The following is a 10,858-nucleotide window of genomic DNA, read 5'->3' as shown; positions in this document are numbered from 1 at the left end:
TTTCATGGTAGAAATACTCTTATCACAGCCAATTTCATACTAGCAACATGACTCACTGAATAGAGTTAGGAAGAGATGTGAAATAGCATACCAATATAAGGTATTTCTTCAGCACAAATATAAACCAAAACAAAAAACAAAACAGCGCCATTGAGCCGATTTCCAACTTATAGCGACCCTACAGGACAGAGTAGAACTGCCCCATAGAGTTTCCAAGGAGCACCTGGTGGATTTGAACTGTCGACCCCTTGACTAGCAGCCATAGCACTTAACCACTATGCCACCAGAGTTTCTGCACAAATATTCTAGACTTAAATAACTTCAATAGCATAGGTAATAATAAAATTCAGTAAAACAATTCAGAGATTATGACTTTTGATTATTTATTACTGTTATTTTAATATAAATTTTTTAATTTTAAGTTTATATAATTTAAATTTTTAATCAACGATACCTTATTGAAATATTTACCTTGTAGTTCTTAGCTAACTGGGCATTCCACCACACCAATGTTGATGTCCTGAGGGTGGCAGCCATCAGCATTGTAGCCCACAGACTGGGCAGTTCCCACACTCTCTTGAATATTTCCAGAGAGTTCTCTGGCTAAAGATCTGTGCAACATCTCTTAGGCAATGATAACAATCTCATCAAAAGTGATATTTCCACTGTATTTAATATTTTTCTGCTTCTTTCTGTCTCTGGGTGGTTGCTTGAAGGCTCCGATGATCAAGGCATAGGTAAAAGTTTTCATTGGGCCTGTGTGTTCTGAATGGTCAGTTTCACCATAATCTTTAGAACCTTCCAGTCACCAGTTGCCTTGGCAATGTCATAACCAACCTTTTTTGGAGACAGACATAGGGGGCTGATTTTGAGGGCCAGGATGGTTGTGACTTCAACTTCCCCACTGGTGCACCTCAGGTAGAAAGCTTTGATCTCACTGGGATAGAACTTGGACAGCATGGCAGAGGCAGCTGGTGCCAGGTGAACCTGGATGTGGGACGATGGAAGAAATTTGCACAAGGCCTCCTCCCAGCCAAAAGCCAAGAGATATAATTCAATTTTTAATAATAGCTATGCTTCACAACAGGCTCACAAAATCCCTGAAATTTAAGAATCAGCTCTTCTGAGACAATACAAGCCAACTCTAGCACATCACTTCAAAATAATAACATGTTTGCTAAAATTGAATACAAGAAAGAAGTAAGCACGACGGGAGTTTATTATCTCCTTTTCTCTCGAAAATGACTAAATGAACCGGTGGAGTGCATGTTATTCGCTTTTTACCAATGAGAATTTCATGATTCAAAGAGATCTCAATTTTTCATCTCCTGAGTAAGCTACGGAACTGGTCAAAACATTGTTATCTGACTCTTAACCCACTGTATTTCCCAACATGCCTTTCTAGAATCTACCTAGAATAAGAGAAATGAGTTGGGGGACTTTTTTCACCAGAAGATTTTCATTATTGTTGTATCTGCCTTATCCATATTTAAAATTCGTTCAAGCTGATCTGTGCTGATTGTCAAGTTGTTTTTTTTTAATTTTAATAATGTATTTTATTTAACCCAGTATATCCAAAATATCATTTTAACATGTAATCAATATAAAAAATATTTTTCTTTTTTTTGTACTGTGTTTTCAAAATCCAGTGTGCATTTTAGACTTACAGAGCATTTCTACTTGGACACTAAATTTTTATTGAAAATACTTGATGTGTATCTAGAGTTCATAAAATTTGCAGTCCAAAATACAGATTCACATAGCCAAATTGTCCCAAACACATTTGAAAGTTTTCTAATAACTGAATTGAGTATCAATTTTTATATTATAATTAAAAATGGTTTATTTTTAATAATGAAAGTTGTAATAATTTTTTACACAGATGCTGTCTACACCATCAACTAATAAATATTCATCAAGCATTTATCTTGATGGATACAACAGTATCCATTTGGTGGAACAACAGTTAATCTCTCAGCTGCTAACCCAGAGGTTGGCAGTTCGAACCAGCCCCACAGCTCCAAAGGAGAAAGACCTAGTGATCTGTTCCCATAAAGATTATACAGCTTAGAAAACCTTATTGGGGCGGTTCTACTCTTCACATGGGGTTGCTATGAGTCAAAAATAGGCTCAATGACACCCAACAATGGCAACAACATTTACCTTGTATTCCAAAAAGAAAACCCCCAAACCAAACCCGTTGCCATCAAGTCTATCCACACTCGCAGTGACCCTATAGGACAGAGTAGAACTGGCCCATAGAGTTTCCAAGGACTGCCTGGTGGATTCCAATTGCTGACCTTTTGGTTAGCAGTTATAGCACTTAATCACTAGCCACCAGGGTTTCCTATGTTCCAAAAGGAATGTATTTTCGACTCTAAACTCAAGGAGCCAACAGCCTTGTTGAAGCCCCAAAAGGCAAATTATGAAGATCAGTGTAGTCCTTTAAAATAAAAGGTAGTAATTTTGAGGGTGAAGGAGAAATTCTAGCAAGCCAGAGAAAGCTCAAGAGATTTTGTTTAATGGAGGAGAGAGGACTTGGGTAAGACCTTCTCATATGAGTAGTTAGCTACCCAGAGGGGAGAGAAAAGACATCTCGCACAGGATGTTACTTCCTTACTTCTTGTACCTGCCTGTTTAGAAATTGCATTAGAACATGGCCTCAGCACACCTATCTGATCTCTCAGTACTTGTGATTGTGCACATCTTTCTGAACAATGACAAAAAGATAACTCTGAATGGACTTGGTTTGCCTACAGAGTTGTGCGAGTGCAAGTAGATTTCTTTCCCCATTTGCTTTCACCTTTTATATTACTTGGAGCCCTGGTGGCGCAGTGCTTAGGGTATACAGCTGGTAACCAAAAGGTCGGCAGTTTGAATCCACCAGTTGCTCCTTGGGAGCATTATGGGGCAGTTCTACTCTGTCCTACAGGGTCGCTGTGAGTTGGAATTGACTCGACAACAATGCGTTTTGGTTTGTTTTTTCTATTAATTTTTTCTATTAAATATAAATATTTATTTCTGCCTTTACAAAGAAAGTATTTTCCAATGAAACCTCCTAATTGTGAACATTCCAGTCCCCGTGTTCCCTTACCTATATTTTCAATCCTCTCTCTGGTTTCAGGCAGGCAAACAATAGAGAGGTGGGGATAGGAAAGGGCTTGGGATCAAACAGAACAACATGGTTCTTAGGTATATTGAACTCCTATGGAACCAATTATGATGTAGCTGGAGTAACAAGCAAAAGGGCCAAAATCTTCAGGTGTATTTTAAAGGGGATGAATGAAGCAATTTCAAAAGCTATTGTCAAGGGACCAAATGAGCACCCTAAGTTCCTGGTGTTTTAGGGAAATTAAACAGGAGCCATTACTCAACAGCAATAACTGAAAAAAAATTTTTTTATACCTTTTATCTCTCTGAACTCTGTTTTTCTACCTCACTCAGACTCCTACCTCTGAATCTTTCATATTTACCTTATGGACTTTTTCTTCTCATCATGTGAGTCATTCACCACAAAAGTGTTCATTTAGTTTATCCAAACTATCAACTTGACTCTACCCACATGTACACACACACACACGCAGGTGGTATTGTGTGTTTCCTACAGAAGTAGGATGATGTGGTGCCTAAATTTCTGTACTCTGAATAAGACTGGCCCTTCCCTTGCATAGCTACAGGTAGGCAGTTAGCCTAGCAGTTAAGAGCTCTGTGATTGGAGTCACATAGACCTGAGTTTGAAGCCTAATTCTACTGCTTAAAAAAAAAAAAAAAATTCTACTGCTTAGCAGCCATATAATCTTGGACAAGCTACTTAACTTCTTTAAGCCTTAGTTTCCTTTTATGTTAAACAAGGATAACAATATTAGTCCTTGTCTGATAGAAGAACTGTTCGATGGTTCATGTAAAATGTTTATCACAATGGCCAGCCCCTAATAAACCATAAATATAAATCATAATACACACACACACATATATATGTATATATATACCGCTCTATTTTACTAAGCATGATGTCTTTCTCCAGGGTCTAATCCCTCCTGATAACATGCCCAAAGTACGTGAGACAAAGTCTCACCGTCCTTGCTTCTAAGGAGCATTCTGGCTGTGCTTCTTCCAAGACAGATTTATCTGTTCTTGTGGCAGTCCATGATATATTCAATATACTTTACCAACACCATAATTAAAAGGCATCAATTCTTCTTTGGTCTTTATTCATTGCCCAGCATTTGCATGTATATGAGGCAACCGAAAACATCATGGTTTGGGTCAGTCACACCTTAGTCCTTAAAGCAACATCTTTGCTTTTAACACTTCAAAGCAGTCTTTTGCAGCAGATTTGCCCAATGAAATGCATCCTTTGATTTCTTGACTGCTGCTTCCATGGGTGTTGACTGTGGATCCAAATGAAATGAAATCCTTGACAACTTCAATATTTCCTCTGTTCGCTTTCTTTATATAGAGGTGTAATTCATATTGAAGGCTGTGGTCTTTGATCTTCATCAGTAAGTGCTTCACTTTCAGCAAGCAAGTTTGTGTTATCTGCATACCGCCAGTTGTTATTGAGTTTTCCCCCAATCCTGATGTTAAGTTCTTTCTCATATAGTCCAGATTCTTGAATTATTTGCTCAGCATACAGATTGAATAAGTATGGTGAATGAATATACCCCTGACACACATTTTCCCTTATTTTAAACCTGCAGTATTCCCTTGTTCTGTTCAAACAACTGCTCTTGGTCTATTTACAGGTTCCGCAGAAGCACAATTAAGTGTTCTGGAAATCCCATGCTTCCCAATGTTATCCATAACTTATCATCATCCACACAGTTGAATGCCTTTGCATAGTCAATAAAACACAGGTAAACTTCTTTCTGTTATTCTCTGCTTTCAGCCATGATCCATCTGACACCAGCAATGATACTCCTCGTTCCATATTCTCTTTTGAGTCCAGCTTGAATTTCTGTCGATGTACTGCTGCAACTGCTTTTGAATGATCTTCAGCAAAATTTTTTTCACATGTGATATTAATGATTTTGTTTGATAATTTCCACACTCTGTTGGATCACCTTTCTTTGGAATAGGCACAAATATGAATCTCTTCCAGTCTGTTGGCCAGGTAGCTGTCTTTCAAATTTCTTGCCATGGACAAGTGAGCACTTCCGGCATTGCATCCATTATTGAAACTTCTCAGTTGGTATTGCATTAATTCCTTGAACCTTGTTTTTCGCCAATGCTCTCAGTGCAGCTTGGACTTCTTCCTTCAGTACCATCGGTTCTTGATCACATGCTACCTCCTGAAATGGTTGAATGTCAACCAATTCTTTTTGGTACTTTGACTCTATGTATCCCTTCCATTTCCTTTTGATGCTTCCTGTGTCATTCATTATATTGTCCATAGAATCTTTCAATATTGCAACCTGAGGCTTGAATTTTTTCATCAGTTCTTTCAACTTGGGAAATGCTGAGTGTGTTCTTCCCTTTTGGTTTTCTACCTCCAGGTCTCTGCACGTGTCATATTATAACTTTACTTTGTCTTCTTGAGCCCCCCTTTGAAACTTCTGTTCAGCTCTGTTCTTTCATTATTTCTTCCATCCACTTTAGCTACTCTGTGTTCAAGAGCAACTTTCAGAGTCTCTTCTGACATCCATTTGGGTGTTTTCTTTCTTTTCTGTCTTTTTAATGGCCTCTTGCTTTCTTCACTTATGATGTCCTTGATGTCATCCCACAACTTGTCTGGTCTTTGGTCATTAGTGTTCAACGTGTCAAATGTATTCTTGAGATGGTCTCTAAATTCAGGTAGGATATACTCAAGGTCACGCTTTGGCTCTCGCAGACTTGTTTTAATTTTCTTCAGCTTTAACTGAGCTTGCATATGAGCAACTGATGGTCTGTTCCACAGTCAGCCCCTGGCCTTGTTCTGACTGATGATATTGAGCTTTTCCATTATCTCTTTCCACAGATGTAGTTGATTTGATTCCTGTACATTCCATCTGGTGAGGCCCAAGTATACAGCAGCCATTTACATCATTGAAAAAAAGTATTTGAAGTGAAGAAGTTGTTGGTCTTGCAAAATTCTACCGTGTGATATCCAGTGTTGTTTCTGTCACCAATGCCATATTTTCCAGCTACTGTTTCTTCTTCTTTGTTTCCAACTCTCATATTCCAATCACCAGTAATTATCAATGCATCTTGATTGCATGTTTGATCAATTTCAGTCTGCAGAAGCTGGTAAAAATCTTCAATTTCTTCATCTTTGGCATTAGTGGTTGGTGCATAAATTTGAATAATAGTTGTATTAGCCAGTCTTCCTAGTAGGCGTGTGGATATTATCCTGTCACTGACAGCATTGTACTTCAGGATAGATCTTGAAATGTTCTTTTTGACAACAAATGTGATGCCATTCCTATTCAATTTGTTGTTCTTGGCATAGTAGATCATATGACTGTCTGATTAAAAATGGCCAATACCAGTCTATTTCAGCTCACTAATGCTAGGATATCAATCTTTACACATTCCATTCCATTTTTGTCAACTTCCAATTTTCCTGGATTCATACTCTGTGCATTCCATGTTCCAATTATCAGTGGATGTTTGCAGCTGTTTCTTCTCATTTTGAGTCATGCCACGTCAGCAAATGAAGGGCCAGAAAGCTTGACTCCATTCATCTTATTCGATTTGGGGTTCTCTGTTGCCATAAGCAGGCAGACAACAGAGAACCCCAAATCATACATTCCATTCTGTTGTCATGTTTCCTTAGTCTCCTTTAAGCCAGAGAAATTTCTGAGACTTTCTTTATATTTCATTAACTGATATTTTTGAAAAGAACAAATCAGTTATTTTGTAAAATGTACCTAAGTTTGGGTTTGTCTGATGATTTCTTATGATTAGATTCAAATTACAGATAGTGCCTTGGGTGTAGAACTAACTCGTCTTGCTGGTGGCGTAGTGGTTAAGTGCTAGGGCTGCCAACCAAAGGGTCAGCAGTTCGAATCCACCAGGCGCTCCTTGGAAACTCTATGGGGCAGTTCTACTCTGCCCTATAGGGTTGCTATGAGTCGGAATCAACTCAACAGCACTGGGTTGGGTTTGGTTTTGGTGTCATAAAAGACAATTTGGGGACAACTTAAGAAATCTGTATAAGGTGTGTAGGTTAGATAATGCTATGGCATAAATGTTAATTTCCTAACTTTCATAATTATACTACGGTTACAGAAGAGGATTCATTGTTTATAGGAAAAACACAGTAAAGTATTTAGGGGTAAAGGGGCATCATGACACAACTCACTCTTAAATGATTTGGAAAAATAACATGTAGGCAAATAAATGAAAGAGAGTAAGACACACACACATACGTATTTACACACATGTATATTTTATATATATCTATATACAGACATGGAACCCTGGTGGTGCAGTGGTTAAGAGCTCGGCTGCTAAATAAAAGGTCAGCAGTTTGAATCTATCAGCTGCTCCTTGGAAGCCCTGTCGGGCAGCTCTACTCTGTCCTATATATGAGTTGAATCAACTCGATGGCAACAGGTTTGGTTTAGTTTTTTACATGTAGATATATGTGGAACCCTAGTGGCACAGTGGCTAAATGCTCGGCTGCTAACCAAAAGCTGGGTGGTTCGAACCCACCAGCTGCCCCAAGGAAGAAATATGTGGCAGTCTGCTTCCATAAAGATTTACGGTCTTGGAAACCCTATGGGGAAGTTCTGCTCTGTCCTACAGGGGCACTATGGGTTGGAATCAACTCGATGGCAATGGGTTTTATATATATAGGTAGAGAGAGAGACAGAGAGAAGGATAAAGCAAATGGAGTAAAATGTTAACGTTTGGGGGAACTGAGTAAAGGGTATCCAAGAGTTCTTTGTACTGTTCTTGCAAATTTTCTGTAAATTTAAAAGAACATAAAAATAAAAGATTAAAAGCAAATAATCAGAAAGAACTAAGGGAATTTTGTTCTCTTTCATTAATGTGACTCAGCTAGCCTCCTTGTTTCTGTTCCTGTGTGTGTATCAGCTTCAGCTTCTCACTCGTGACCTCATCATTTTCTCTGAACTTCTGTTCTTTTCCATCTCTGAGAGGGCTTTTGGCAGACTCAGTTAATAACTGCAACCTTAGGTCACTGGCAAGACTTTAGGTTGGCTATCCTTGGCTGGATTCTGACACCAGGTTCTATTCCCTCATCTGTCTTTGCAACAGAAGTTGTAGCCAAACCATTTTCCTTGCCAGGGTCAAGGGCAGACAAACAACAATGACTAGTATAGACCGAATAATTATGTAACTGTGAAAAGAAAGGTGCAAGATTTCCAGCATTCACTGTTCAGGCAGTGGTTATATTGGATCAGAACACATGGCTCATTCAGAGTCACTAGCAACCTGCCTGGTATCACACAGTTGAGTTTACATTAAACTTCAAAACCCCAGTGCAATTGGAATGCCCAGTGCGTGTGAAAGGGCAAAATCACTTTTATTATTTTGGAAGCAAAGCTGCTTGTAAAAAAAAAAAAAAAAAAAAAAAGAAGTCTGTATGTTAATATACTACCTCCATAAACATTCCTGAAAATCCTCTTTTTGTTTTATGAGTCTTAACATCTGTTTACATTTTTGCTCAGTGCCTATATTGTGTCTTGGGTTGTGAGTTCAAAGATCAAGGACTTGCTTTGGCTCAATTTCATTTATTGTTCATTGTGGTTTCACATTACAATTCAAAATAGCCAGACAGAGGATTATCCCCCCTCTTTTTATTTTTTTAACCATATCTGAAGATGCCAGTAGCTTTTATAACTTTTTCCAAAAAGGCTTTCCTTAAAGGAAACTGGGAGGTTTGGTTTTATGTTATTTAGGTCATTTAATCGAAAAGCAAATCATCTGTCTTTGATCATGCCCTTGCCAGAAGATCCCTAACTCATTAGCGTGCTATTAATGAGGCTAGATTTTAAAGCAGGTGTTGTTAAGTGCAATCAGAGCAGCTTTATTAAGCCGCAAATTGTCTTGCGATGACAAAGGAAGTCAGATTGGTCCATGCTCAGTTAACCTTTGACTATGTGCATGACTTGGCTGATTAAACAGCAATTGATAATGACCTTCAGTCTGTCAAAGCCGGAAAAAGGTGCTGTCTGATGTTGGTATTCATTGCATGTGATGTGACTGTTAGACAGGCAGCCCCTTTAATTTAGACATCTACAAAGCAATTTCAAAATTAACTAATATCGCAGTGCAATGAGCTACTAATTTATATGTATTAAACTGATGCTTTGGTATTCATGTTGTTACAGTAGGGGCATTATTGCAGAGAGAGTTAACTTCACATCAAAGTAGCTTTGTCTGGTCAGCCTTCATAGCTAGAAGGAGAAGGCTGTAGAAGATAAAGGATAGTTGCGGTTTTTTTGAGATTTATTCATTTACTTAATAAGCATAAAAAAAAAAAAAAACTGAGCTCCTAATATGTTGAAAACCCAGGCTTGGTGAATTAAACAGAAGCCCTGCTCCCTAAGAGGTGCCAGCAGAGTGATAGACAGGAACACCAATTCCATTACAATGTATTCATTGGAATAGCAGTTTATCATTAGCACCTGAGAAGAATGCTGTCTGTCATTCTCAGGGACCTCAACTGATTCCAAAATGTGGAAGGAGATGCAAAGGATTGTGGGGGAAATTTTAATTCGGTGGGTGTCCATTGTGTGCTAACTTTGTTCATGATACCTCATGTAATACAACAATTCTTAGTCTTAGATAAATCCTATTGGCCTCTTCACAGATGAGGACACAGAAGTTCATTCGCATATTGAATATTTTATGAAATCAATTTTAAACAATGTCTCCCGTCTCATGGTATTATACAATTTCCTGTGTTTTTTGAGAATTCACCTTCATGAACAAACATTTGCTGACTTCACCACTGATCACAACATTCGTCCTTTGCATTTGGAAGATTTTACAAAGTACCCTACTAAGATATGAATAGTCCAGAGATGATCATAACTTGAGGTTTTGCTAACACTTATACTTCCCAGCTTGGGGCTACAAACATTTTATTCTGGGGTGTGTTAATAGATTTGCCAAGAAAAAAAGTCTACCCCTGCTCAAATAGATTTTTTTTTTTAAACTGTTAAACAAAGTTAAGAGAAGTGTCTTTCTTACTGCAGGACCTTTCAGAGCCTTTAATATGCTAATGGTTGTGACTTTCCAAAGAAGAGAATTTGGTATTCTGCATTTCCCAAGGTTTTTTGACCAGGTGGCACTTTGTTCTTTGAGTACCAATTAACACTCACAAGAAATCCTGTGTGCAGAACACAGAGCCCCTGCTCTATAAGGAATTAGCAGTCAAGTAACAGTGTGCAGGAGGCGGAGAAGAGAAACAAAGGACACTGATACTGGAAATGGGAAAGCCCACTGACAAATTTACCTTCCTCTCAGCTTTGCTGGAACCTGTTGTGATTTTGTAAATGCTGGAAAAATTTTAATAAATGGTATGATCACTTCTAACATAAATATAAATGATAGTCATTTAAATTATCTAAACAAAACAAAACAAAAAAAAACAAACACCAATCTATAAATACCAGCTGAGTTTCTCTGATTTCCACACTTCTCCTGAATGATGCTTGAATGAGCTATTCATTTTCAGATCTCATAAAAAGAAGAGTCCCTGGGTGGTACAAACCGTTAAACACCGGACCACTAGCCAAAAGGTCGGCGGTGTGAACCCAGCCAGAGGTGTCTTGGAAGGTAAGCCTGGCGATCTGCTTCTGAAAGGGCACAGACTTGAAAACGCTATGGAGCACTTCTACTTGGCACACAGGGGGTCGCCATGAGTTGCAATTGACTCGATGGTGACTAGCAACAACTACCAAAG

At 38.4% G+C, this 10,858-nt stretch overlaps 1 pseudogene; it reads right to left on the bottom strand.

Annotated features, from left to right (window-relative positions):
* Positions 1-481: 481 nt before the first annotated feature.
* The window catches only part of LOC100670309 (large ribosomal subunit protein uL11-like), a 36,160-nt pseudogene continuing 25,783 nt past the window's right edge, over positions 482-10,858 (bottom strand).

The sequence above is a fragment of the Loxodonta africana genome, chromosome 6 (genome assembly GCF_030014295.1).
Source record: "Loxodonta africana isolate mLoxAfr1 chromosome 6, mLoxAfr1.hap2, whole genome shotgun sequence".
Lineage (NCBI taxonomy): Eukaryota > Metazoa > Chordata > Mammalia > Proboscidea > Elephantidae > Loxodonta > Loxodonta africana.
Note: the sequence above shows the minus strand (reverse complement) of the source record. Positions and strands in the feature narration are given on the sequence as shown.